Source organism: Cynocephalus volans, chromosome X (assembly GCF_027409185.1).
Source record: "Cynocephalus volans isolate mCynVol1 chromosome X, mCynVol1.pri, whole genome shotgun sequence".
NCBI classification, from domain to species: Eukaryota; Metazoa; Chordata; class Mammalia; order Dermoptera; family Cynocephalidae; genus Cynocephalus; species Cynocephalus volans.
Genome location: NC_084478.1, coordinates 97,690,548 through 97,715,809, shown reverse-complemented (window position 1 = coordinate 97,715,809; position 25,262 = coordinate 97,690,548). Strand labels below are relative to the sequence as shown.

General features: G+C 35.6%; 1 pseudogene; it reads right to left on the bottom strand.

Annotated features, from left to right (window-relative positions):
• Positions 1 to 14,530: 14,530 nt before the first annotated feature.
• LOC134368143 (metaxin-2-like) overlaps positions 14,531 to 25,262 on the bottom strand; it is a 161,850-nt pseudogene continuing 151,118 nt past the window's right edge.

The following is a 25,262-nucleotide window of genomic DNA, read 5'->3' as shown; positions in this document are numbered from 1 at the left end:
ACTTTCTGTCCTCCATTGTTTCTGCTGAGATGTCAGATTTTAATCTTATTGACTTCCCTTGTAAGTGACCTGTCATTCTTCTCTTGCTGCTTTCAAGGTTTTTGCCTTATCTTTAACTTTCAGCATTTGACTGTGATGTGTCTGTTTGTGGGTCTTCTATTTATCCTACTAGGAGTTCATTGAGCTTCATGAATGTGTAAGTTATTTATTTATAAAGTATCTGGGAAAATTTCAACCATTATTTCTTTCAATTTTTTCATCTTATTTTCTCTCCTCTACTTCTGCTATTCCCATTGCAAGTATGTTTGTGTACTTAATGATGCTCCACATTTCTCTGAGGCTGTCTTTATTTCTCTTCATTCTTTTTTTTCCTCTGTTTTTTATATTGCATATTTTCTATCAATATATCTTCAAATTCACTTATTCTACCTTCTGCCAATTAAAATCTGTTGATCTTCTCTAGTGAAATTTTCATTTCAGTTACTGTATTTTTGAACTACATAATTCCCATTTGGATTTAAGCAAATATTTTCAATTTTTTAAATGATATTTCTCTAATATGACATAGTTATAACATTATTTTTTGCCTCTTTAAACATTATTTCCTTTAATTCTGTGAACATACTTAAAGTGGCTACTTTAAATTGCTTTTCTCAAAAATCCAATACCTGATCTCATGCACAGGCAGTTTCTGTTGTCTTCTCCCCACCTCCTTATATAGGTCATATTTCCCTATTTCTTTTTATGCCTTGTGTATTTTTGTTAGAAACTGGAAATATTGTAGCAACTTTGAGTAATGATCCTGTCCTTTGGGGCTTGCTATTATTACTTTCTTGTTTATTTGTTTAATGACTAATTAGATTAGGAGGCATAAGTTTGGATATGCCCAAGGTCACTCTGGGATGATAGTGGTTTTGATAGGGATCTCTTCCTTTCTCTCTCTCTCTCTCTCTCTCTCTCTCACTCTCTCTCTCAATATACCCAGCTGTTAAACTCCATTAATTGTAGGCTGATTGTTCAATTGTTTCAAACATAATGTCCTAGGGAATTTTTTTATTTTATTTTATTGGTCATGGATATTCACAAGGTACAAAGCTGACCATCACCACTTGTGCCCAAGAAGTGATGGCCAGATCAATACTACCAGCATGCCTATTACCAAAAATTGTGATTATTCCCTGTGTACCCCACCCACTTAATCCCCAACTTTCCTCTCTCTACCCCCCCTTCCCCAACCCACTCTGCAACTCTAGGTAAGCCATTTCCCTCTGCAAGTCCAACATACCACTGTGGTCTTTCTTTTCTTCCTTCTTTCTATCTTAGCTCCTTTTTATGAGTGAGGACATGTGGTATATTTCCCTGTGTGCCTGACTTATTTCACTCAACACAGTTTTCTCCAAGCTTATTCATGTAGCTGTGAATGGAAAAATTTAATTCGTTTTTATGGCAGGGTACTATTCCATGGTGTATAGGACAGTGCCATTTTTCTAAGCAAAAACAACAGATGGCCTAAACGGATAAAAGGTGGCACCCAAGGGAAGTTAAAGGGGAGGGCTAAGCATAGAGAGGTAAGTCATGTGCACATTTGACCTTTTCAAGGATTGGCCTAAGCTTGGAAATCCCCGCCTGCTAAGCATATAAATATGATCTTTTGTGTTACAATAAACGGAACTGCCTGACAGAACCCCCGCTGTGTGTGTATGTGTTTGTTCCCTATCTGGGAGAGCAGCGGCGTGCTCACCCATCTCTTGGAATCTCTTTTGGCCCTGTGTCCTTAGGGGGAGAAAAGGGCAATCCCTTTGGCCCCAACCCTCTAGGGAAAGGAAAAACCTGTTGGGGTATCGTGTGGCCACCGGAGACACCCAACAGTGGTGTATATATACCACATTTTCCTTATCTGGTCATCTGGCAATGGACATTTACATTGGTTCTGTACCTTGGCTATTGTAAGCAGAGCTGTGATGAACTTGAGAGTTCAGGTATCCCTTCAACATGATGACTTGCAATCTTTTGAGTACATACCTGCCCCGACCCGCGGGATATTCAACGCAGACCCTGGAGGGGGGAGTGGGAATTGGATGGGACAAGAGATGCGAGAAATGGAGACAAGACAGTATTCTGATCAAGTCTCGTTTATTAGCCAGAAGGTCACAGCTTATATAGACAGCAGGAGGGAATCAGCAGATAAGGAAGTATGCAGATGTTTTCTGGGAGAAATCACAGGGCAAATCTTTCCAGGAAATGGAACATTTCTCAGCTATCTAAAGCAAAGCAGCGGTGATCTATGCCTAGGGCTATGCAAGCAGTAAGAAGGAGAAAAAAGGAGGAAAGGTCACAGCATTTATATCTTTAGTGTCAGAGGGCTATTGGCAGGGCTTCATGACCCTGGGCAGGCTATGACCGGGCTCTTTGGCTCTGGACACATACCTAGAAATGGGATTGCTGGATCTTATGGTAGATCTATCCGTAGTTGTTTGAGAAAACTCCATACTGTTTTTCATAGTGGTTGTACTAATTTACAGATCCACCAACAGTGTAGGAGCATTTCCTTCTCTCCACATCCTAACCAGCATTTGTTATTTTCCATCTTTTTGATTATAGCCAGTCTAACTGAGGCGTGGTGATACCTCAATGTGGTTTTAGTTTGCATTTCTCTGATGATTAGTGATGTTGAGCATTTTTTTAAAGTGCCTATTGGCTATTTGTTTGTCTTCCTTAGAAAAATGTTTATTCGGCTCCTTTGCCCATTTTTTAATTGGGTTATTTGTTTGTTTGTTTGTTTGTTGTTGTTTTACTGTGTAATTACTTGAGCTTCTTGAATATATATTCTGGATATTAATCCCTTGTTGGATGTATAGTTTGCAAATATTTTCTCCCACTTTGTTGGCTGTCATTTCACTCTGTTGATTGTTTCCTTTGCTGTGCAGAAGCTTTTTAGTTCGATATAGTCCCATTTGTTTATTTTTTTCTTTTGTTGCTTGTGCTTTTGGGCTCTTGTTCATAAAGTCTGTGTCCAGTCCTATTTCCTGAAGTGTTTCCCCTATATTTTCCCTTAGTAGTTTTACAGTTTCTGGTCTTCTACTTAAGTTTTTGATCCATTTTGAGTTGATTTTGGTATATTGCAATAGGTGCAGGTCTAGTTTCATTCTTCTTCATATGGACATCCAATTTTCCCAACAGCACTTATTGAAGAGGCAGTCTTTCCCCCAATGTATGTTTTTGCTGCCTTTGTCAAATGTCAATTGGCTGCAAACTAATTTAGTCAAATTCTTGCCCCTTTGAAGGAATATTTTCAGAGGTCAGCATTTACTTTCTATTCTGACACCAAGAGGCCTCTCCCAGTTGTTTTATGTCCCGTTCTCTCATGCAGACTAATTGGCCTACAGTGTAGCCTATAACATTAATCTCTTCCCAGTTGGTTTCAAGCTCTTGAGAGCACCTCTAATATTGAACTTCACTTTACATTGAAAGGAGGTTAGTTCTTTTACAAAAAGTTTAATAGCTATGTGACTTATGGTCTGTTCCCCTCCTCTCTGCCCACCATGGTAAAATCACTGAACCAGAACTCTGCAACTGGGGTGGAAACAAATGGCAAGAGTCTCTCTGATTGACTCCCCTGCTCTAGGAGGGGAGGTCAATGGCTTAGGGTCATATCTGTTTGTCTCTCCTTCCTTCCAACCACTGCTTTATGAGCTGGGGTAAGAATAATCATGGTTTTAGTGTTCTCAGCATGACACTTAAGGTAACACCTTCATTACACAAGTGTGGGCTAAGCAGAGGAAGGGAGCCCCCAACTCTAAACCACATGACTATGGCTTAGGCTCAGCAAAAACTAGCTTGAGATAGGATGAGAAATGCTAATATATGCTGTGCCCCTTCCAGGAATAAAGCCATCCATCTGGGTCCTAGTGGGAGAGGAAGTTCCGTGTTTTTGTTTGCAGAAGTCTGAAGTAGAGTATCCATCTGGCTGAGCTGGGAAGAAGTATAAAGGAGTTGTCTTGGTTCAAGTCTCAGAAACTTGCTTATCTTATCAAATATTTATACAAGTCCTCGAATAAATGATTCTTTATTTGTTCTTTACCCTTAGTACCATTTTCAGAGGCTTTAAAAGTTTGGATAAATATATGTAATGTAAGTATGTGAGGGTACTTGAGAAAGTTTGTGGAAAAATGACAGTAAAGGATAATACAAACATTGCCAAGAGTGTTTTGAAAACCCCCTCAAATAACTGTCTTATAACTATATAATTATATAACTATAACTATATAGAGAAATATGTATATTATATGTGGAGAAATACATATTACATAATATATAAATATATTAATGTGTATATAACATATGTTATATATTATATATATTTCACCAGTGCCACTGGAGAGTAAGACAGCAGAGTTCCTTATGTTGAAAGGAACATAATCTTAGTTTTTAAAACAACTTTATTCAGATATAATTTACATACAATATAATTATTCAAATACAAAGTATATAATTCAAAGTTTATTAGTATATTTACAGAGTTGTTTATCCATCAGCACAGTCAAATTTAGAACATTTTATTTGCCACAATAAGAAAATGTATACAATTAGTTAGTCTATAATTTTCCCCCAAAACACCAGCCCTAAGCATTCACTGTTCTATGCTCTCTCTATATAGATTTACCTGTTCTGAAATTTTAAAATAAATGGGATTATGCAACATGTGGTCTTTTATAACTGACTCTGTTCACTTAGCATGAAGATTTCAAAGTTAATCTAAGTTGTAGCATCTTTCAGTACTTCATTCTTTTATATTGCTTAATCATATTCCTTTGAATGTATATGCATCAGTTGAGGGATGTTTGGAATTTTTCCACTTGTTTGCTATTATAAACAATGCTGCTGTAAGCATTTGTGTACTTGTTGTGTGGTCATATGTTTTCATTACTCTTGTGTACATACATAGGAGTGGAATTTCTTAGCTATATGATAATGTTTAACCTTTTGAGAAAGCACCAGAGGCTTCCAATTTCTCAACATTCTCACCAACAGTTGTTATTATCTGTGCTTTTTATTATAGCCATCCTAGCTATTGTAAAATGGTACATCATGGTGGTTTGATTTGCATTTACTTGATGACCAATGATGTTGAGTATCTTCTCTGTGTTTTTTGGCCATTTTTATAACTTCTTTTGACAAAAGATTATTTGAATTCTTTGTTTAATTTTATTTGTGCAATATCTTTTTATTGTCCAGTTGTAAGTTTTCTCTATATAATTTGAATACAAGACCCTTATAAGGTATATGATTTGCAAATCTTTATTCTTATTATGTGGGTAGTCTTTTCACTTTGTTGATTATTTCCTTTAAAGCATAAATATTTTTGATTTTCATGAGTCCAGATTATTTATTTTTTCTTTGGCTGCTTTTGCTTTCCTTGTCATATCTAAGAAACCGTTGCCTAATCCAAGGTTATGAAGAATTCCACCTATGTTTTCTTCTAAGAATTTTATTATTTTATCTCTAACATTTAGAACTTTGAGTAAATATTTTTATATGGTGGGAGGTAAGGAACAAAAATTGATCCTTATATATGTGATATTCAGTTGTCCCAGAACCGTTTTCTGAAGACTAATGATTACATATTGATTTTTTTTTTTTTTTGCCTTTTTTTGGCATCCTTTTCAAAATTCAATAGACCATAAATGTGAGGGTTTGTGTGTAGAATGTCAATTTTACTCCACTGATGTACATGTATACCATAATGCCAGTGCCATATAGTCTTGATTACTGTAGCTTTGAAGTAAATTTGAAATCAGAAAGTGTGAGTCCTTCAATATTTTTTATCTTTCTCAAGATCATTTAGTTACCCTGCTTTCTAGAATTTCCATATATTCTTTTTTTCAAAAATGTCAGCTGTGATTTTGACAGGGATTATTTGAATATATGAATTAATTTTGGGAGTATTACAATCTTAACAATATTAAGTTCCACTCCATCATCAAAGTATGTTTTCCCATTTATGTCTTCCTTAATTTTTTTCAGAAATGGTTTATAGTTTTTCACTCTACTGATCTTGAAGTTACATCTATTCCTAAGTATTTTATTCTTTTTGATGCTATTGTGTATGGAATTATTTTAATTTTATTTTCAAAATGCTAATTAGTAGTATGTAGAAATACAACTCATTATTGTATATTTCTTTTTGTCCTGTAATATTTAAAAGCACCTTTATTTTATCTAAAAGTTTTTATAGTGGTTCCTTAGGATATTCTATGTAAAAGATTATCTCATTTACAAATAGAGATGATTTCATTTCTTCCTTTCCAATCAGGATGATGATTTCTTCTTCGTTCCAACTTTCCTGGCCAGAAACTCTAGTATAATGTTGCATAGAATTTGTGATAATGGACATCTTTCTCTTGATCCTGATCTTAAGAGGAAAGCTTTCAGGCATTTGCCACTAAGTATGATATGGCTGTTGATTTTTCACAGATGCCCTCTATGTGGTTGAGGAAATTTACTTCTATTCCTAGCTTATCGAGTTTTTATAATGAAAGCATGTTGGATTTTGTTCAATGTTTCTTTCTGCAGCTATAAATATGATTGTGTGCTTTTGTCCATTACCCTATAATTATAGTGTATTCCATTGATTGATGTTCAATAATAAACCAACCAAACATTTGTAAAAGAGGAAATACTTTTCCTCTACCCTTTTATGTTCTATAGCTAGGTCTGAGAATTAAACACACACCCCCACACACAAACAGATAAACAAGAAAAACATACAAATTTTAATTGATGTTAATATTTTTATGTGTACAGGAAGGCCTAAATATAGAACAAATGAAGACCCAAAGAGGGGATAAGCCTGAGAGCTTATGTACCATTTTCTCAAAGATTGATAAACTGTGGAGACATGACAAGGCAAAGGAAAAAGAGATTTCGGCTGGGGGCAATAAATCGTATAAAAGTGACTAAGAAATATATGGTGGAAAATAAGGAATATTGAGATTATTTTAGTATGTTGGCTTGTATGGATTAATTTTGGCATTGACTCCCCACCTTCATCTTTGTTCATATGAATGTTCTCCTCTACCTAGTACAGGGAGGGCACTTTTCTCGCAAGAATTTCTTGCTGTGATCTTTTAGGTAAAAAAGCAAAGTATGAAAACATTTTCTGTATCTGTTTTTTTCTTGATTGCCTTCAGCTAAAAATAAATAATATGCCAAAGTGGAAAATTTGGGGATGGCATGTTTTGATCGACTTTATATTCTTGGTATAAATCTCTCTTGATCATATAATTCTTTTTATATGTTGCTGAATTTGGTTTGTTAGAATTTTGGTGCGGATTATTGCAACTACATTCATAAGCAATATTGGTCTGTAGTTTCCTGTACTTTTCTTTTCTTTTTTTATTGAAACATAATTGTACATATCTGCAGGATGCAGCATTGAATATCAATACCTGTGCATAATATAAGATGCTGAAATCAGGATAATTAGTATATTCAACATTATTACACAATGTAATCATATTTTGTGGCCCTTTACCAACTTCTCACTACTCCCCCAGCACCTCCTTTCCCACCTCCAGTGGCCTCAATTCCACTGTCTCTTTTTGAAAGTTCAACAAAATATTGTTTCCTTCCTTCCTTCCTTCCTTCGTTCCTTCCTTCCTTCGTTCCTTCCTTCATTCCTTCCTTCGTTCCTTCCTTCGTTCCTTCCTTCCTTCCTTCCTTCCTTCCTCCCTCCTTCCTCCTCCTTCACTCCTTCCCTCCCTCTTTCTTTCTTTCTTTCTTTCTTTCTTTCTTTCTTTCTTTCTTTCTTTCTTTCTTTCTTTCTTTCTTTCTTTCTTTCTTTCTTTCTTTCTTTCTTTCTTTCTTTCTCTCTCTCTCTTTCTTTCTCTCTCTCTCCTCCTTCCTTCATTCATTCTTTCGTTCGTTCGTTCGTTCCTTCCTTCCTTCCTTCCTTCCTTCCTTCCTTCCTTCCTTCCTTCCTTCTTCCTTCCTTCCTTCCTTTCCTGCAGCTCCCACTTAATGAGTGAGACCATGAGGTATTTCTCTTTCTGGGTCTGGCTTATTTCACTTAACTTTCTCCAAGCTCATCATCGTTGCTGAGAATGGCAGAATTTCATATTTTTTATGACAGAGTAGTATTCCATTGTATATATTTACCATATTTTCCTTATCCAGTCACCCATCAATGGGTATTTAGATTAGTTCCAACTGTTGGCTATCATAAATAGAACTGCAATAAACATGGGAGTGCAGTTATCCCTTCAAAAAGATGATTTCCATTCTTCAAGGTATACACCCAGCAGTGGAATTTCTGGATTGTATGGCAGTTCTATCTGTAGTTGTTTGAGAAACCTCCATACTCTTTTACATAATGGATGAACTTATTTACAGTCACACCAACAGTGTAGAAGTATTCTTTTCCTATATCCTCACCAGCATTTGTTATTATTTTTCCTTTTGATAATGGCCACTCTGACTGGCATGAGATGATACCTCAATGTGGTTTTGATATGAATTTCTTTGATGCTGAGTGAGGTTGAACATTTTTTTATGTGTCCATTGGCCATTTGTTTATCTTCCTTTGAGAAACGCCTATTCAGCTCCTTTGCCCATTTTTTAATTGGGTTACTTTTTTTTTTTTTTTTTTACTGTTGAGTTCTCAGTATATTCTGGATATTAATCCCTTGTCAGATGCATACTTTGCAAATATTTTCTCCCATTCTGTGGGTTGTCTTTTCACTCTGTTAGTAGTTGGTTTTGCAGTAAAGAAGCTTTTTAGTTTAATATAACCCCATTTGTTTAATTTTTATTCTGTTGTTTGTGCTTTTGGGGTGTTATTCATAAAGTCTTTGCCAAGTCCTACTTCCTGAAGTGTTTCCCCTATATTTTCTTTTAGGAGTTTCATGGTTTTAGGTTTTATATTTAAATCTTTAATCAATTTTGAGTTGATTTTGGTATATGATGAGAAGTATGAGTCTAGTTTCTACTTACATAAATACAAATAATCATAGAGAATGTTATAAACAACTATATTCGAACAAATTTTAAAAACCTGGAGGAAATGGATAAAGTTCTGGAAACATACAAACTACTGATACTGAACTAAGAAGACATAGAAAACCTGAACAGACCAATAACATGCAATGAGATTGAAGCAGTAATCAGAAGTCTACTAACAAAGAAAAACGCAGGCTTGGATGGCTTTACTGCTGAATTCTACCAAACTTTTAAAGAGGAATTAGTACCAATTCTCTTCAAACTATTCCAAAAATTCAAAACTGAAGCCTTTTCCCCATACTCTTTAGGTAAGACCAGCATCACCCTGATATCAAAACAAGACAAAGATATAGCCATAAAACAAAACTACAGGCCAATATCTCTGATGAACACAGATGCAAAAATCCTCAACAAATTATTAGCAATCTGAATACAGAAAAAACATAAAAAAAAATGTATACACCAATATTAAGTGGGATTCATCCCAGGGATGCAAGAATGGTACAACATGCACAAATCAATAAATGTGATGCATCGCATCAACAAAATCAAGGACAAAAACCATATGATTATCTCAATAGATGCAGAAAAAGCATTTGACAAAATTCAGCATTCCTTCATGATAAAGACTCTTAGCAATTTAGTTATAGATGGAAAGAATCTCAACACAATAAAAGACATTTATGACAAATCTTCCACAAATATGCTGATGGAGAAAAGCTTAAAGCTTTTTCTTTAAGAATAGAAATAACACAAGGATGCCCACTCTCACCCCTCCTATTTAACATAGTATTGGATATACTAGGCAGAAGTATCAGGAATTGAAAGAAGTAAAGGGCATCCAGATTGGAAAAGACAAAGTCAAAGTGTCTCTGTTTGCAGATGGCAGGATTCTGCATAGAAAACATCCTAAAGGCTTTATAAAAAAACTTTTAGAGCCAATAAACAATTTCAGAAATGTTGCAGGATACAAAATCAACACCCCAAAGTCAGAGCATTTGTATCCTTCAATAACAAACTAGCAGAAAAAGAAGTCAAGAAAGAAAATCCCTTTACAATACTCACCCCAAAATGAAATACCTAGGAATCAATTTAATGAGGAAGTGAAAGATCTGTATAAGGAGAACGATAAATCACTGCTAAAAGAAATTAAAGAGGACACATGAAGGTGGAAAGAAATTCTATGCTCTTGAATTGGAAAAATTAACATTGTGAAAATGTCCATACTACTCAAAGTGATGTACAGGTTTAATGCAATCCTCATCAAAATACCAATGACATTTTTCACAGAAATAGAGAAAAACAATACTAATATTTATGTCAAACAAAAGACCCCAAACAGCCAAAGCAATTCTGAGGAAATTAAATAAATAAATAAAGCTGTAGGCATCACGCTATCTGACTTCGTAATATAGTACAAAGCAATACTAACCAAAACTACATGGCACTGGTATAAAACTAGACACTCAGATCCATGGAACAGAATAGAGAACTCACAAATCAAGCAACATACTTATAGCTGACTGATCTTTGACATAGGCAACAAGAACATAATTGAGGAAAAGACTGCCTCTTCAGTAAATGTTGCTGGGAAAACTGTAATTTTATCTTCTTCTAATGTCTGATTTGATTTCAGAAAATACTGGTTTCATAGAAAGAGCTTGGAAGTGTTCCCTTCTAATTTTATTAGGAATTAAAATTTTGAAATATTTATGTTAATTCTTCTTTAAGCATTTGGTAGAATTCACCAGTGAACTTATCTTGTCTGGGCATTGTTTTGTGGAAATTTTTTGGTTACTAACTTGCTACGTTTTTTATATGTCTATTTAGATATTAAGTTTCTTTTTGAGTCAGTTTTTGTAGTTACTGTGCTTATGGGAATTTTTCTATTTAATCTTGGTTTTCTATATAATTCTCTTATAATTATTTTTATTTCTTTATGATTGTTAGTAATGCACCCTCTTTTCAATTATAATCTTATTAATTTATCAATTTGAGTATTCTCTCATATTATCTTAAACCCTGTCTCAGTTTTGTTGATATTTTCAGAGAATTACCATTTAATTTTATTAATTTTCACTGTACTTTTCTATTCTCCATTTCATTTATTTTCAATCTGAGTTATTTTCTTCCTTCTGCTTGCTGTGAGTTTACTTTGTTTTTTCTTTTATGTTGGGGTTTAGTTTATTGGTTAGAGATCTTTCTTCTTTTTAATATACAGGTATTTATAGTTATAAATTTTATTTCAGGTGCTGCTTTTGATGCATCTTATAAATTTTGGTACGTTGTGTTCTTGTTTAATTGATCACAAAGTATTAATCATTTTCTTAGTGAATTTTGCTTTGATCTATTAGTTTTTAGGAGTGTGCATTTTCATTTAAAAAATATTTAGTCAGATATAGGTGTAGTCATACCAACTTCCTCATGGTTAGTTTTTGTGTGATATATCCTTTTCTACCATATTTGTATCTTTGAACCTAAAGGATACTGACTGTATTCAGCATATACTTGGATTGTGTGATTTTCATCTGGTTTAATAAATCCTGCTTTTTCTTTGGATTGTATAATTTATTCAAATTTAATGTTTTTAGTTATATAATTGGATTTATGCCTACTGTTTGTTTTAATTTTTGTTTTTAATATATCTGATATCTTTTTTCATTCCCAAGTTACAGTTTCTTTTACACTAACTAAATATATCATGTAGTGTTTTACATCTTTTAATGATTTTTATTATGTTTTTGAAATATTTCCTTAGATGTTACATTTGTTTGTATATCTTATCAAAATCCACTTCAGATTTATTCTGTGTGAAATCCAGTGAGATTTTTACATGTTATTACCATATAGCTCTAACCCCTCTCCTTTTTGTGCTATTATTGTTAAATATAGTTTGTGTGTATGTGTGTGTGTGTGTGTGTGTGTGAAACAAAACAATATTTTTATAGTTGTTTTTGTAACATTATAATTACTGCTTGAAATAATTATTACTTTATATAGTTTTATGTATTTTAACATGACCAAGGGAAGAATTTTGGGCAAATTTACATTTATAATATTTTTATAATAACCCTCTTATTTGCCATCTATGGTTCTCTTCATTAATTCCTGTGTATTTGAGTTACCATCTGGTGCCACTTTCTTAATCTTATACAGATTGCTACCACTCATCTCCTTTGTGCTGTTATTGTCAAATATATCATATTCTTTATATTATAGGCACGACAATGCAATAATGTGCATTTTGTTGCATATAATTGCTTTTAAACTAGTTAAGAGAAGTAAAGTAATATGCAATTATAATTTTTAAATTTCTTACATTTAAATCACTTCTTTTTCAGCCTGAGAAACATTCTAAATTACTTTAATTAAAACAAGACTGCTAGCAATGAATTCTTTTAATTTCTGTTTATCTGAGAATGCTTATTATTTTTTCTGCATTTTTAATTGTTGTAGAATAAATAAAACATAATATTTACTACTTTAAATATTTTAAAGTTTACTGTTTAGTGGCATTATGTGTATTCATAATGTTGTGCAACGGTGACCACTGTCTACTTCCAGAACCTTTTATCACCTGGAATAGAAAACTCATATACATTGTATTAGTCAGCTCAGGTTTCTATAGCAAAACACCATAGACTGGGTGGCTTTAACAACAAAATTTTATTTCTTGCATTTCTGGAGGCTTGTGAACCCAAGATCAAGTTGTCAGCCAATTTGATTCCCATGAGGAATCAATTGAGAAAGTGAGGGCTCTCTTTCTGGCTTGCAGATGGCCACCTTCCCTCTCTGTCTTCACATGGTAGAGAGAGCTCTGGTTTCTATTCCTTTTCTTACAAGGGTGCCAGTCTTACTGGATTTGGGTCCTATATTTATTGTCTCATTTAACCATTTTCACCTCCTAATAAGCCATATCTTTAAATACAGCCCCATTTGGCTTTAGAGATTCAGTATACTAATTTGGCGGGGGAGAGTGGATGCAAACATTCAGTCCATAACAAGCATTAACTAATCACTAACCTATGCCTTCAACCCTTAGCCTCTGGAAACAACTAATCTGTTTTATGTGTCTATAAATCTGCCTCTTCTGCGTATTTCATATAATATATGTCCTTTTGTGTCTGGATGCTTTCACTTAGCATAATGTTTTCAGGGTTTATCCATGTTGTAGCCTCTGTCAGCACTTTTATTTCTTTTTAAAGTTAATATTTCATTCTATGGATAGATCACATTTGCTTATTTAGTCATCAGTCACTGGATATGTGGGCTGTTTCCAGTTTTTGACAATCGTGAATAGTGCTGCTATAAACACTTATATACATGGTTTTGTGTGGATCTATGTCTTCCTTTCTTTGGGGTATATATCCAAGAGTGGAATTGCTTGGTCATGTGGTAGTTCTATGTGTATCTTATTTAAGAACTACAAATAAGTGATGAATTTCGAAAGTCACTGTCTTATTTTACATTTTCACCAGCAATCTATGTAGGTTAAAATTTCTCCACATTCAGGGCCAGCCCATGGCTCACTTGGGAGAGTGTGGTGCTGATAACACCAAAGCCATGGGTTCGGATCACATATAGGGATGGCCGGTTAGCTCATTGGGTAAGTGTGGTGCTGACAACACCAAGTCAAGGGTTAAGATCCCCTTACTGGTCATCTTTAAAAAAAAATATTCTCTTCATTCACATTAACACTTGTTATTTTCCATTTTTTTTCTAAATTATGACCATCCTAGTGGGTGTAAAGTGGCCTCTCATTGTACTTTGGATTTGCATTTCTGTAATGACAAAAGATGAGCATCTTTTCATTTGCTTCATGGATATTTAAATTTCTACTTTGGAAAAATGTTAATTTATGTTTTCTACCTACTTGTTAATTGGGTTGCCATCTATACCTATACTTATAACTGTAACTATATATTCATTGTGGATACTAGGTCCTTATCAGATATATGAGTTGCAAAACTTTCTCCCACTTTATGAGTTGTGTTTGTGTGTTTTTGATGGTGTCTTTTGATGCACGAATGTTTTTAAATTTTACGAAGTCTGAATATCTATTTTTTTCTTTTGTTTCTTGTGCTTTTGTTTTCATATCTAAGAAAACATTGCTTGTCTAAGGTCATGAAGTTTTGTACTATGTTTTATTCTGAGCGTGTCATAGTTGTAGCTCTTTTATTGGAGTCTTTGTACCATATTTTAAACATTTTTAAAACTAATACATTAATAACTTGACAAATAAAAAATTGCATATCTTTATCATGTGTATGTTGTTTTAAAATACATATACATTGAGGAATGGCTAACTTAAACTAATTAACGTATGTATTACCTTGCATACCATTTTGTATAATTTATAATTGTTTTAATGTGTACACAAATAACAGTTTAAAATACATATATAGGATATATTATATAATTTGTTTTGGTTTTGAAAAGCCGTGCTTTTGGTTTTAAAATTCTGATATCAATACCTATTATAACATTCAAGTAACATATTTCAAAAGTTAGATTTTTTAAAATAATAACTGAATTAACACAGAAGTCTAAGACATCTATTTTTACCATGATCTTTAAAATAGTCCCGTTCAGTTCTTCTACAGAAAGGAAGAAGTTTGCTACAGTTTTTCACCTTCTCAGAAAGTTCAACATTGGTCAACTGTGTGGAAAGAATGGTATACAGGTGGCCAAATACCAGTGTATCAAGTTCAGTAAGCTGTTTATTGAAGAAATATGGTTGTGCTCCCCATCTTTGAGAAAGAGCTTGACAGCACTGGTCTACATCTTCTAAGGTGTGGTCCAGAGTTTTGTTACCCCATCTGATATCTTTGATCTTACATTTGACTTCCCACTGTTTCTGATAGGCCAAAATATGATTCAGAGGCCGAGGGTAAGGAGATCCATACCTAGTTAAGAGTGATCTCCCCTACTGCAGCTTCATCACACCACTGAATATACACTTCTACAGTCAACAGCATATTGTTGATTAATTCCATGTAAGCCTTCATTTCTTCTTTTTGGATTTCATCCAGCCCATCACTAAGAGAATGGCCCTTGGCTTTAATGAGTTGGACTATTGAACCAAGTTTTGATACTACTTGATTTCTCACATGAATTAAAGGTACTTTACCAGATGGAGACATAGATTCTGCATTTGCCCTACAAACCAATTTGACAGGCAGATTATACATTTTCAAAAAGGGCTGCAAAGCAGGAGAAACTGCATTGTCAGAAAGCAGACTTTGCTCCCCTTTCAGTTGCTGATATAACATAGCATTTTCAGGTCAAGTATCTGCAGCTACCATCTGGGAGACAAAGGCTTCTGCCACTAAAGATATGGTGGCTGGACAGCCTTGCACCCAGGTGCCTGCTCTCTAAGGTCCTCAGAATCCTCCTCTGCAACCCCAATGTCTTCCAATAGCTATTGAGCCTAACCCAGCTGAGTCTCAGACTTGCAAAGCCCACCCTGGAAGCAGTGTCAGAGGCCCATTTTTTCATGGTAAGAACAATTAAAATATACTCTTTTAGCAATTTTCAAAAATACACTATATTATTATTAACGCTAGTCACCATGTGGTAGAATAGATCGCTTGAAATTATTCCTTCTATCTAAATAGTTTTTTTGGTATCCTTTGTTTAACATGCAACCCCTCACCACCTTGCCCCAGCCCCTGGTAACCACCATTCTACTCTCAACTTTTTTAGATTCCATGTATAAGTGACATCATGTGGTATTTGTCTTTCTGTGTCTATAATGTTTCGCTTAACACAATGTTCTCCAGGTTAATTCATGTTCTCACAAATGACAAGATTTTCTTCTTTCTTAAGACTAACTAGTCTTTAATTGAATGTATGTGTGTGTGTGTGTGTGTGTGTGTGTGTGTGTGTGTGTATTACATTTTCTTTATCTTTTCTTCCACTGATGGAAACTTAGGTTGCTTCCATATCTTGGCTATTGTGAAGAGTGCTGAAATAAACATGGGAGTACATCTATCTTCTCAGTATACTGATTTCATCTCCTTTAGCTACATACCCAGTAGTGGGATTTCTGGATTGTATGGTAGTTCTATTTTTGATTTTTTGAAGAACCTCCATACTTCTCATAAGAAAAAGAAAGAATCCTCGGAGATCCAGGATCACCTTTGGTGTCATTTTTTTCTCTTTTCTTCAAGTATAATGCACGTTTGCAGCCAAATAGCTTTATTGTCCTATCTTGTAGAATCTCAGAAGTCTGACAGGCTTTCTTTATTTTGTCCTGTCTCTACCTTTACCTCCATGCTGGCAGTGTTTCTGCTGAGGTGGCTGCTTAAATCCATGAGTCAAACTTGTAATCTCTTTATCAAATGATTGTTCGGCTATGTATTTGGTGTTTTCCAGAACCCATTTCTCATTTTTTTTTTTAATGTGCATAGGCTAAAAATTTTCCATATCTTTAAAAATATTTTTAATTGAAACAGTTGATTATACGTATTTATGGAGTACAGAGTTGACTCTCAGTTTGTGAGTACAATATGTGATGATCAAATAAGTATCGTTAGCATGCTCATCATTAAAGATCATAATTATACTTTGTGTCCACTACCCAGATTTTGCTCCACAACTTTTTCTTCAATTTACCTTTATCTTCTCACATTTTACTATAAATAGTAAGGAGAACCAGACTGCACCATCAACACTTTACTTAGAAATTTCCTTAGCTAAATTTTCAAGTTCATTACACACAACTTCTACTTTCCAAAAAACACTAGAACACAAGTCATCTAAGTGCCTTGCCAGTTTACAGCAAGGATTGCTGTTCCCCCGGTGTCCAATAACATGTTCCTCATTTTCATCTGAGGCCTCAACTGAAGCACCATTAATGTCCTTATTTCTACTAACAGTCTCTTCAAGGAAATCTGGGCTTCTTCTAACATGCACCTCAAAATTCCTCCAACCTCTGCCTATTACTCAGCTCCAAAGTCACTTCCACAATTACAGATATTTGTTACAGCATACACCTCTAGGTACTAAAATCAGTATTAGTTTGTAAGGCAGCCATAGGTAGCATATGTACAAACTCTGATTACCTATTCCCCTTTTCCTTCTTGGAGTTTTGTTTTTCTTTTTTGTGTTTATTAATTTATTTTGTGATTTGTCTAAACCCCTTTACTGAAGTTTATTTCTCTGTGTTGTGAAGCCTCTACTGCTGTTCCTCAGAGGGCACAGGCTTCTCTTCATGTGCGTTCACCCTGGAAGGTGGTGTGTTGCTTTTTTTTTTTTTTTCTTTTCTTTTCCAGGGCTCTTTCTGTCTGTCTGTCCTTTTCCTTGATCCATTAAAGTGTCTGTCTCTGTTGGTATCATTCCTAGCTGTTAGTCTCCACTAAATTACTAAATAGTGGTTGATTGCACTATTGTTTTCAATAATGCCCTGAAGCATGAAGAGATTTACAGTCTTAATCAATAACATGTTGGTCCCTTTGCAACAAAGGTGTAGTATTTGAGGCCAAATTCTGGGACTTGTTCCAAATCTAAAAGATTCTTAGCTCTGTATCCCTCCTTATATCTGTTAAGTTTCTAGCTAATACACAATTTAGCTTGCTGCTTTTATGGAGCTACTAGCCTCCTTTTAATTGATTACCACCCAAATCTTCATTGTTTTCTTCAGCTACATTAGTTTTAAATTTCTGGGCTCTGTTTCAAATAAAGTCAGTGTCCTTAGGAAGAACTACAGAGCTCTGTCTTCTTATGTACTGCCTCTTCTCCTGAACAAAATCTCTTTGCCACTCCCTCTGATTTGGGGTAAGAGTCAGTGACCTCTTTCCTCTCACAGTGCCACTGTTGCTGTATGAGCAGGGCACAGGGCAATTGTGGTAGCCTCTGGTCTTCTCAGCTTATCTCTGTTCACATGGAACCTATGCCCTATAAGGAACCTCAGCCTGTTGAATCAGGGTTAGAACTCCTGCCCTAGGAGTATAAATTGGGGCTGGGTAGATGAACAAAATCTTGAATCTCCCAGCTACTCTTGCCTAGAATAAAGTTTCAGCCAAATGGGCCTGGAGGGGGATGACAAATTTTGGCAATCTGCTAATTCTGGGAAGATGCTGTACCCTTAGACTGGAGGATGGAGCTGTGTGTTCTTGGTTGCACTGCTCCTCCTTCCTCATAGCAGAGTTTTCTCCATGCTGACAGAGTGTTATCACGGGAGCCCCAGATCTGAGAGGGCATTCATATAGTGTTTGCCTATTCCAAAAACTCACCCAGTATTTCAATAGGTAGAGACATCGGTTTATTAGACTTATGGGAGTCACTGACAGCAGCTGGCCAGCTAGATATCCACACTGACACAGGGTTTATATAACAGTTATATAGTGAACAGATCAAAGTAGGGGTGTAAATCATTTGCAAGCTTACATGCAGACCCTCACCTAGATCCCATAACTCAGAGTGTGCGGAGATCTGGCTGAGTAGATAAGTTAATCTACTCCCTACTCTCCTGCACCTGAGTGTTTTAGCACCAATGTGCTAATTCATTTAATTAGGGTCCCTGCTCCCTCCAGCTCTGTTTGACTTAAAGGAGACGTGCCTTTCCTTGGGTAACTACCTTGGCCAGGGGTGGTTTCCAGGACTTGAGGGGGCGGATGGGGGGAAGGGCAACTCTGGTATGCACAGGGAGGGGGAATAGGGCTATGTCCAGCATCTACCTTACTCAGGGAATGAGGATGGGAAAGAGCACGTCATGGACCAAATGACACAAACCCTCACTGTTTTTACTATTATTTAGTGTATTATATTGGATTCTTTTTTTTTTTTTTTCAATTTCTGTATGTTCTTGGGACAATTTACAGAGAATAAAATTGCTGTTTTTTTAAATAATTTTTACCAATTATGTTTGTTTCACTAGAGAGAAAGTATACAGAGCTCTTTATGTCACCATTTCAGATTGTCTTCCATCTACTAAAGTTTGCTTTTAATGTAATTTATTTCATTGTAATTTCACATAATTTGATTTGTAATAATGGCTGTATTTAACAACCAGCTTAAAAATTTCCTAAAAATTAGCATTCTGTCTATGCTAGCCAGTATTAGCTAACTTGAGCAATGTGCTGGATTCAGTACAAAAGACATGCAAGGCACAAAGCATCTTCTTTATATAGGCATCATTGCTTTTATATGAAAGGCGACCAACAATATCAACCATAGCAAAATTATTTGGGGTTATTAGCCCAAATATATGTGTCTCTGCATCATCATACAAATAAGCGTTAACCTCTCATAAAATGCCCCATTTACACTCATTTTATTTTTAGAGATAAGCTTTCACTCCAGTTACTGATTATATGAATTCTGAAAAATTAGGTCACAACATCATAAAATTTTTGTATGATCTTTGTTGAACCACTTTCTGCAGTTGATTGATTAACTCTTCACATAGATACCAGAAAGTATAGATTTGATGTTTGTTATTCCTCAATGTATAATGTTCATAAACAGACAAGTTTTATTTTCAAATGTAGGAAGGATTTGATGGTAATCACCTTTGTGAAGCTTACATTCAAGGCCTTTCTGGATTTAACTTCTTTGGTCATTTTTTTATAAGCAACATTCAAATTGTGATCTTTTTTTTTTTTTTTTTTTGAAGTGTTTCTCCAATTACTTTATTATTTTTTTTTTAAATTTTATTTTGTCGATATACATTGTAGCTGATTATTGCTCCCCATCACCAAAACCTCCCTCCCTTCTCCCTCCCCCCCTCCCCCCCAACAATGTCCTTTCTGTTTGCTTGTTGTATCAACTTCAAATAGTTGTGGTTGTTATATCTTCTTCCCCCCCCCCCCGGTTTGTGTGTGTGTGTGTGTGTGTGTGTTTGAATTTATATATTAATTTTTAGCTCCCTCCAATAAGTGAGAACATGTGTTTCTCTTTCTGTGCCTGACTTGTTTCACTTAATATAATTCTCTCAAGGTCCATCCATGTTGTTGCAAATGGCAGAATTTCATTCGTTTTTATAGCTGAGTAGTATTCCATTGTGTAGATGTACCACATTTTCCGTATCCACTCATCTGATGATGGGCATTTGGGCTGGTTCCAACTCTTGGCTATTGTAAAGAGTGCTGCGATGAACATTGGGGAACAGGTATACCTTCGACTTGATGATTTCCATTCCTCTGGGTATATTCCCAACAGTGGGATGGCTGGGTCGTATGGTAGATCTATTTGCAGTTGTTTAAGGAACCTCCATACCATTTTCCATAGAGGCTGCACCATTTTGCAGTCCCACCAACAATGTATGAGAGTTCCTTTTTCTCCGCAGCCTCACCAGCATTTATCGTTCATAGTCTTTTGGATTTTAGCCATCCTAACTGGGGTTAGATGGTATCTCAATGTGGTTTTGATTTGCATTTCCCGGATGCTGAGTGATGTTGAGCATTTTTTCATATGTCTGTTGGCCATTTGTATATCTTCCTTAGAGAAATGCCTACTTAGCTCTTTTGCCCATTTTTTAATTGGGTTGCTTGTTTTCTTCTTGTAAAGTTGTTTGAGTTCCTTATATATTCTGGATATTAATCCTTTGTCAGATGTATATTTTGCAAATATTTTCTCCCACTCTGTTGGTTGTCTTTTAACTCTTTTAATTGCTTCTTTTGCTGTGCAGAAGCTTTTTAGTTTGATATAATCCCATTTGTTTATTTTTCCTTTGGTTGCCCGTGCTTTTGGGGTCGTATTCATGAAGTCTGTGCCCAGTCCTATTTCCTGAAGTGTTTCTCCTATGTTTTCTTTAAGAAGTTTTATTGTCTCTGGGTGTATATTTAAATCCTTAATCCATTTTGAGTTGATTTTAGTATATGGTGAGAGGTATGGATCTAGTTTCATTCTCCTGCATATCGATATCCAGTTATCCCAGCACCACTTGCTGAAGAGGCAGTCCCTTCCCCAGTGAATAGGCTTGGTGCCTTTGTCAAAGATCAGATGGCAGTAAGTGTGTGGGTTGATTTCTGGATTCTCTATTCTATTCCATTGGTCAGTGTGTCTGCTTTTATGCCAGTACCATACTGTTTTGGTTATTATAGCTTTGTAGTATAGCTTAAAGTCAGGTAGTGTTATGCCTCCAGCTTTATTTTTTTTTTGCTGAACATTGCTTTGGCTATTCGTGGTCTTTTATTATTCCATATAAATGTCTGAATAGTTTTTTCCATTTCTGAGAAAAATGTCTTTGGAATTTTGATGGGGATTGCGTTGAATTTGTATATCACTTTGGGTAGTATGGACATTTTCACTATGTTGATTCTTCCAATCCAAGAGCATGGGATATCTTTCCATCTTCTTGTATCCTCTCTAATTTCTCTCAGCAGTGGTTTGTAGCTCTCATTATAGAGATTTTTCACATCCTTGGTTAACTCAATTCCTAAGTATTTTATTTTTTTGGTGGCTATTGTAAATGGGCAGGCTTTCTTGATTTCTCCTTCTGCATGTTCACTATTGGAGAAAAGAAATGCTACTGATTTTTGTGTGTTGATTTTGTATCCTGCTACTGTGCTGAAATCATTTATCAATTCCAACAGTTTTTTTGTAGAGGTTTTAGGCTGTTTGATATATAGGATCATGTCATCTGCAAACAGGGACAGTTTGACTTCATCTTTTCCAATCTGGATGCCCTTTATTTCCTTCTCTTCTCTGATTGCTCTGGCTAGTACTTCCAACACTATGTTGAATAGGAGTGGTGAGAGTGGGCATCCTTGTCTAGTTCCTGTTCTTAAAGGAAAAGCTTTCAGCTTTTCCCCATTCAGGATGATATTGGCAGTGGGTTTGGCATATATGGCTTTAATTATGTTGAGATACTTTCCCTCTATACCTAACTTATAGAGGGTCTTTGTCATGAATGAGTGCTGAACTTTATCAAATGCTTTTTCAGCATCTATAGAGATGATCATATGGTCCTTGTGTTTGAGTTTATTAATATGGTGTATCACATTTATTGATTTGCGTATGTTGAACCAACCTTGCATCCCTGGGATGAATCCCACTTGATCGTGATGAATAATTTTTCGTATGTGTTGCTGTATTCTGTTTGCTAGTATTTTAGTGAGGATTTTTGCATCTATATTCATCAAGGATATCGGCCTGTAGTTTTCTTTTTTGGTTATATCTTTACCTGGTTTTGGTATCAGGATGATGTTTGCTTCATAGAATGAGTTTGGGAGATTTGTGTCCGTTTCAATCTTTTGGAATAGTTTGTAAAGAATTGGTGTCAATTCCTGTTTGAATGTTTGGTAAAATTCTGCTGTGAATCCATCTGGTCCTGGGCTTTTCTTTGTTGGGAGCCTTCTGATAACAGCTTCAATCTCCTTTATTGTTATTGGTCTGTTCAAATTTTCTACGTCTTCACGGTTCAGTTTTGGGAGCTTGTGTGTGTCCAGAAATTTATCCATTTCCTCCAGATTTTCAAATTTGTTGGCGTATAGTTGTTTATAGTAGTCTCGAATGATTCCTTGTATTTCAGATGAATCAGTTGTAATATCGCCTTTTTCATTTCTAATTTCTGTTATTTGAGTCTTCTCTCTTCTTTTTTTGTTAGCCATGCTAATGGTTAGTCTATTTTATTTATCTTTTCAAAAAACCAACTTTTTGATTCGTTGATCTTTTGAATTGTTTTTTGGTTTTCAATTTCATTCAGTTCTGCTATGATCTTAATGATTTCTTTCCGTCTGCTAACTTTAGGTTTGGATTGTTCTTGTTTTTCTAGTTCTTTAAGGTGAAGTGTTAGGTTGTTCACTTGCTATCTTTCTATTCTTCTGAAGTGAGCATTTAATGCAATAAATTTTCCCCTCACTATCCCACAGGTTTTGGTATGATGTATCATTGTTTTCATTAGTTTCAATAAACTTTTTGATTTCCTGCTTGATTTCTTCTTGGACCCATATGTCATTAAGTAGAATGCTGTTTAATTTCCATGTGTTTGTATAGTTTCCAGAGTTTTGTTTGTTATTAATTTCTAGTTTTAATCCATTGTGGTCAGAGAAGATACATGGGATAATTCCAATTTTTTTGAATTTATTGAGACTTGATTTGTGACCTAATATGTGATCTATCCTGGAGAATGATCCATGTGCTGATGAGAAGAATGAATATTCTGAGGTTGTTGGGTGGAATGTTCTGTAGATATCTGCCAATTCCAATTGGCCTAGAGTCTTGTTTAGATCTTGTGTTTCTCTACTGATTCTTTGCCTAGATGATCTGTCTAATATTGACAGTGGAGTGTTCAGGTCCCCTGCTATTATGGTATTAGTGTCTATTTAATTCTTTAGGTCTAATAGAGTTTGTTTTATAAATCTGGCTGCTCCAACATTGGGTGCGTACATATTTATGATTGTTATGTCTTCTTGATGGATCAGTCCTTTTATCATTAAGTAGTGTCCCTCATTGTCTCTTTTTATGGTTTTTAGTTTAAAGTCTATTTTGTCAGATATAAGAATAGCCTCTCCAGCTTGTTTTTCTTTTCTGTTTGCATGGTAAATCTTTTTCCATCCTTTCACTCTTAGTCTGTGTGAATCTTTATGGGTGAGGTGGGTCTCTTGTAGGCAGCATATAGTTGGGTCCTGCTTTTTGATCCAGTCAGCCAGTCTGTGTCTTTTAATTGGGGAATTTAAGCCTTTAACATTAAGAGTTGTTATTGAAAGGTGTTGATTTATTCCTAGCATTTTATTGGTTGTTTGGTTGTCTTAGGTGTCTTTTGTTCCTTGCTTTCTGATTTACTGTTTGGTTTCTTTGTTTGTTGGATCCTTAGTTTGTAGATAGTGTTTTTGTTAGCTTGTTTTCTCTTCATGAATGCCATTTTTATTGTACTAGCGGGTTTAGATTTTTCTTAGGTTTTTATGGCAGTGGTAGTTATTTTTCAGGAACCAAACCCAGTACTCCCTTGAGGATTTCTTGTAAGGGTGGTCGTGTGGTAGTGAACTCCCGCAGTTTTTGTTTGTCTGAGAAATATACTATTTGCCCCTCATTTCGGAAGGATAGCCTTGCAGGGTAGAGTATTCTTGGCTGGCAATCTTTGTCTTTTAGTATTTTGAAAATATCATCCCATTCCTTTCTAGCTTTTAGGGTGTGTGATGAAAAGTCTGATGTTAACCTGATTGGGGCTCCCTCATAGGTGATTTGACGCTTCTCTCTTGCAGCTTTTAAGATTCTCTCTTTGTCTCTGAGTTTTGCCAATTTGACTATGATGTGTCTTGGAGAAGGCCTTTTTGGGTTGAATACGTTTGGAGATCGTTGAGCTTCCTGGATCTGAAGATCTGTGATTTTTCCTATACCTGGGAAGTTTTCTGCCACTATTTTGTTGAATATGTTTTCAATGGAATCTCCATTTTCCTCCCCTTCTGGAATACCCATGACTCGGATATTTGAGGGCTTGAGGTTGTCTGATATCTCTGTCAGATTTTCTTCCATGTCCTTGATTCTTTTTTCTTTCTTTTTGTCTGCTTGTGTTATTTCAAACAGCCCATCTTCAAGTTCAGAGGTTCTCTCTTCAACTTCAACAAACCTGCTGGTTAAACTCTCCGTTGTGTTTTTTATTTCACTGAATAACTTCTTCAGTTCAGCAAGTTCTGCTACATTTTTTTTCAGGACATTGATTTCCTTGTATATTTCCTCTTTCAGATCCTGTATACTTTTCCTCATTTCATCATGATGTCTAGCTGAGTTTTCTTGTATCTCATTCAGTTTCCTTAGAATTATCACTCGAAATTCCTTGTCAGTTATTTCAAGGGCTTCTTGCTCTATAGGATCTAGAGTATGAGATTTATTAACTTTTGGTGGTGTACTTTCTTGATTTTTTGTATTTCTGGTGTCTTTTTTTTGGTGTTTATTCATTGTGGCAGGGGGTTTCACAGTCCACCGGTTTGAGACTAATGACTAACTAGGATGTTGCTGTGGTTGCCAATTTGGTATGGCTCCCGCCGTGACTGCTCAGTTGGCCTCTAGTGTCTTGTGTGTGTGGTTGCCTCGGGTCTTGGGCTTCTCCGGGGATCCACCTTTCTGGTCAGCTTGTACTCTGCTGGGCTGGTGGATCACGTACCACAGGGTGTGTGATCGCTGTTGAGCTTTCACTTCCTGTGCAGGACTTCTCCCCGTTCCGTGTGCTCTGGCCCAGGCTGTTAGATCGTGCAGTGGCGACCCCACCGGGTGTGTGGTTTCTGTCGAGTCTCCGCACCCCTGGCCGCACGTCTCCCCCCTCTGTGCACACTGTGCTGGGCTGGGGTGTGTCTTCTGCACCCCTCGTCTATCAGCTGGGC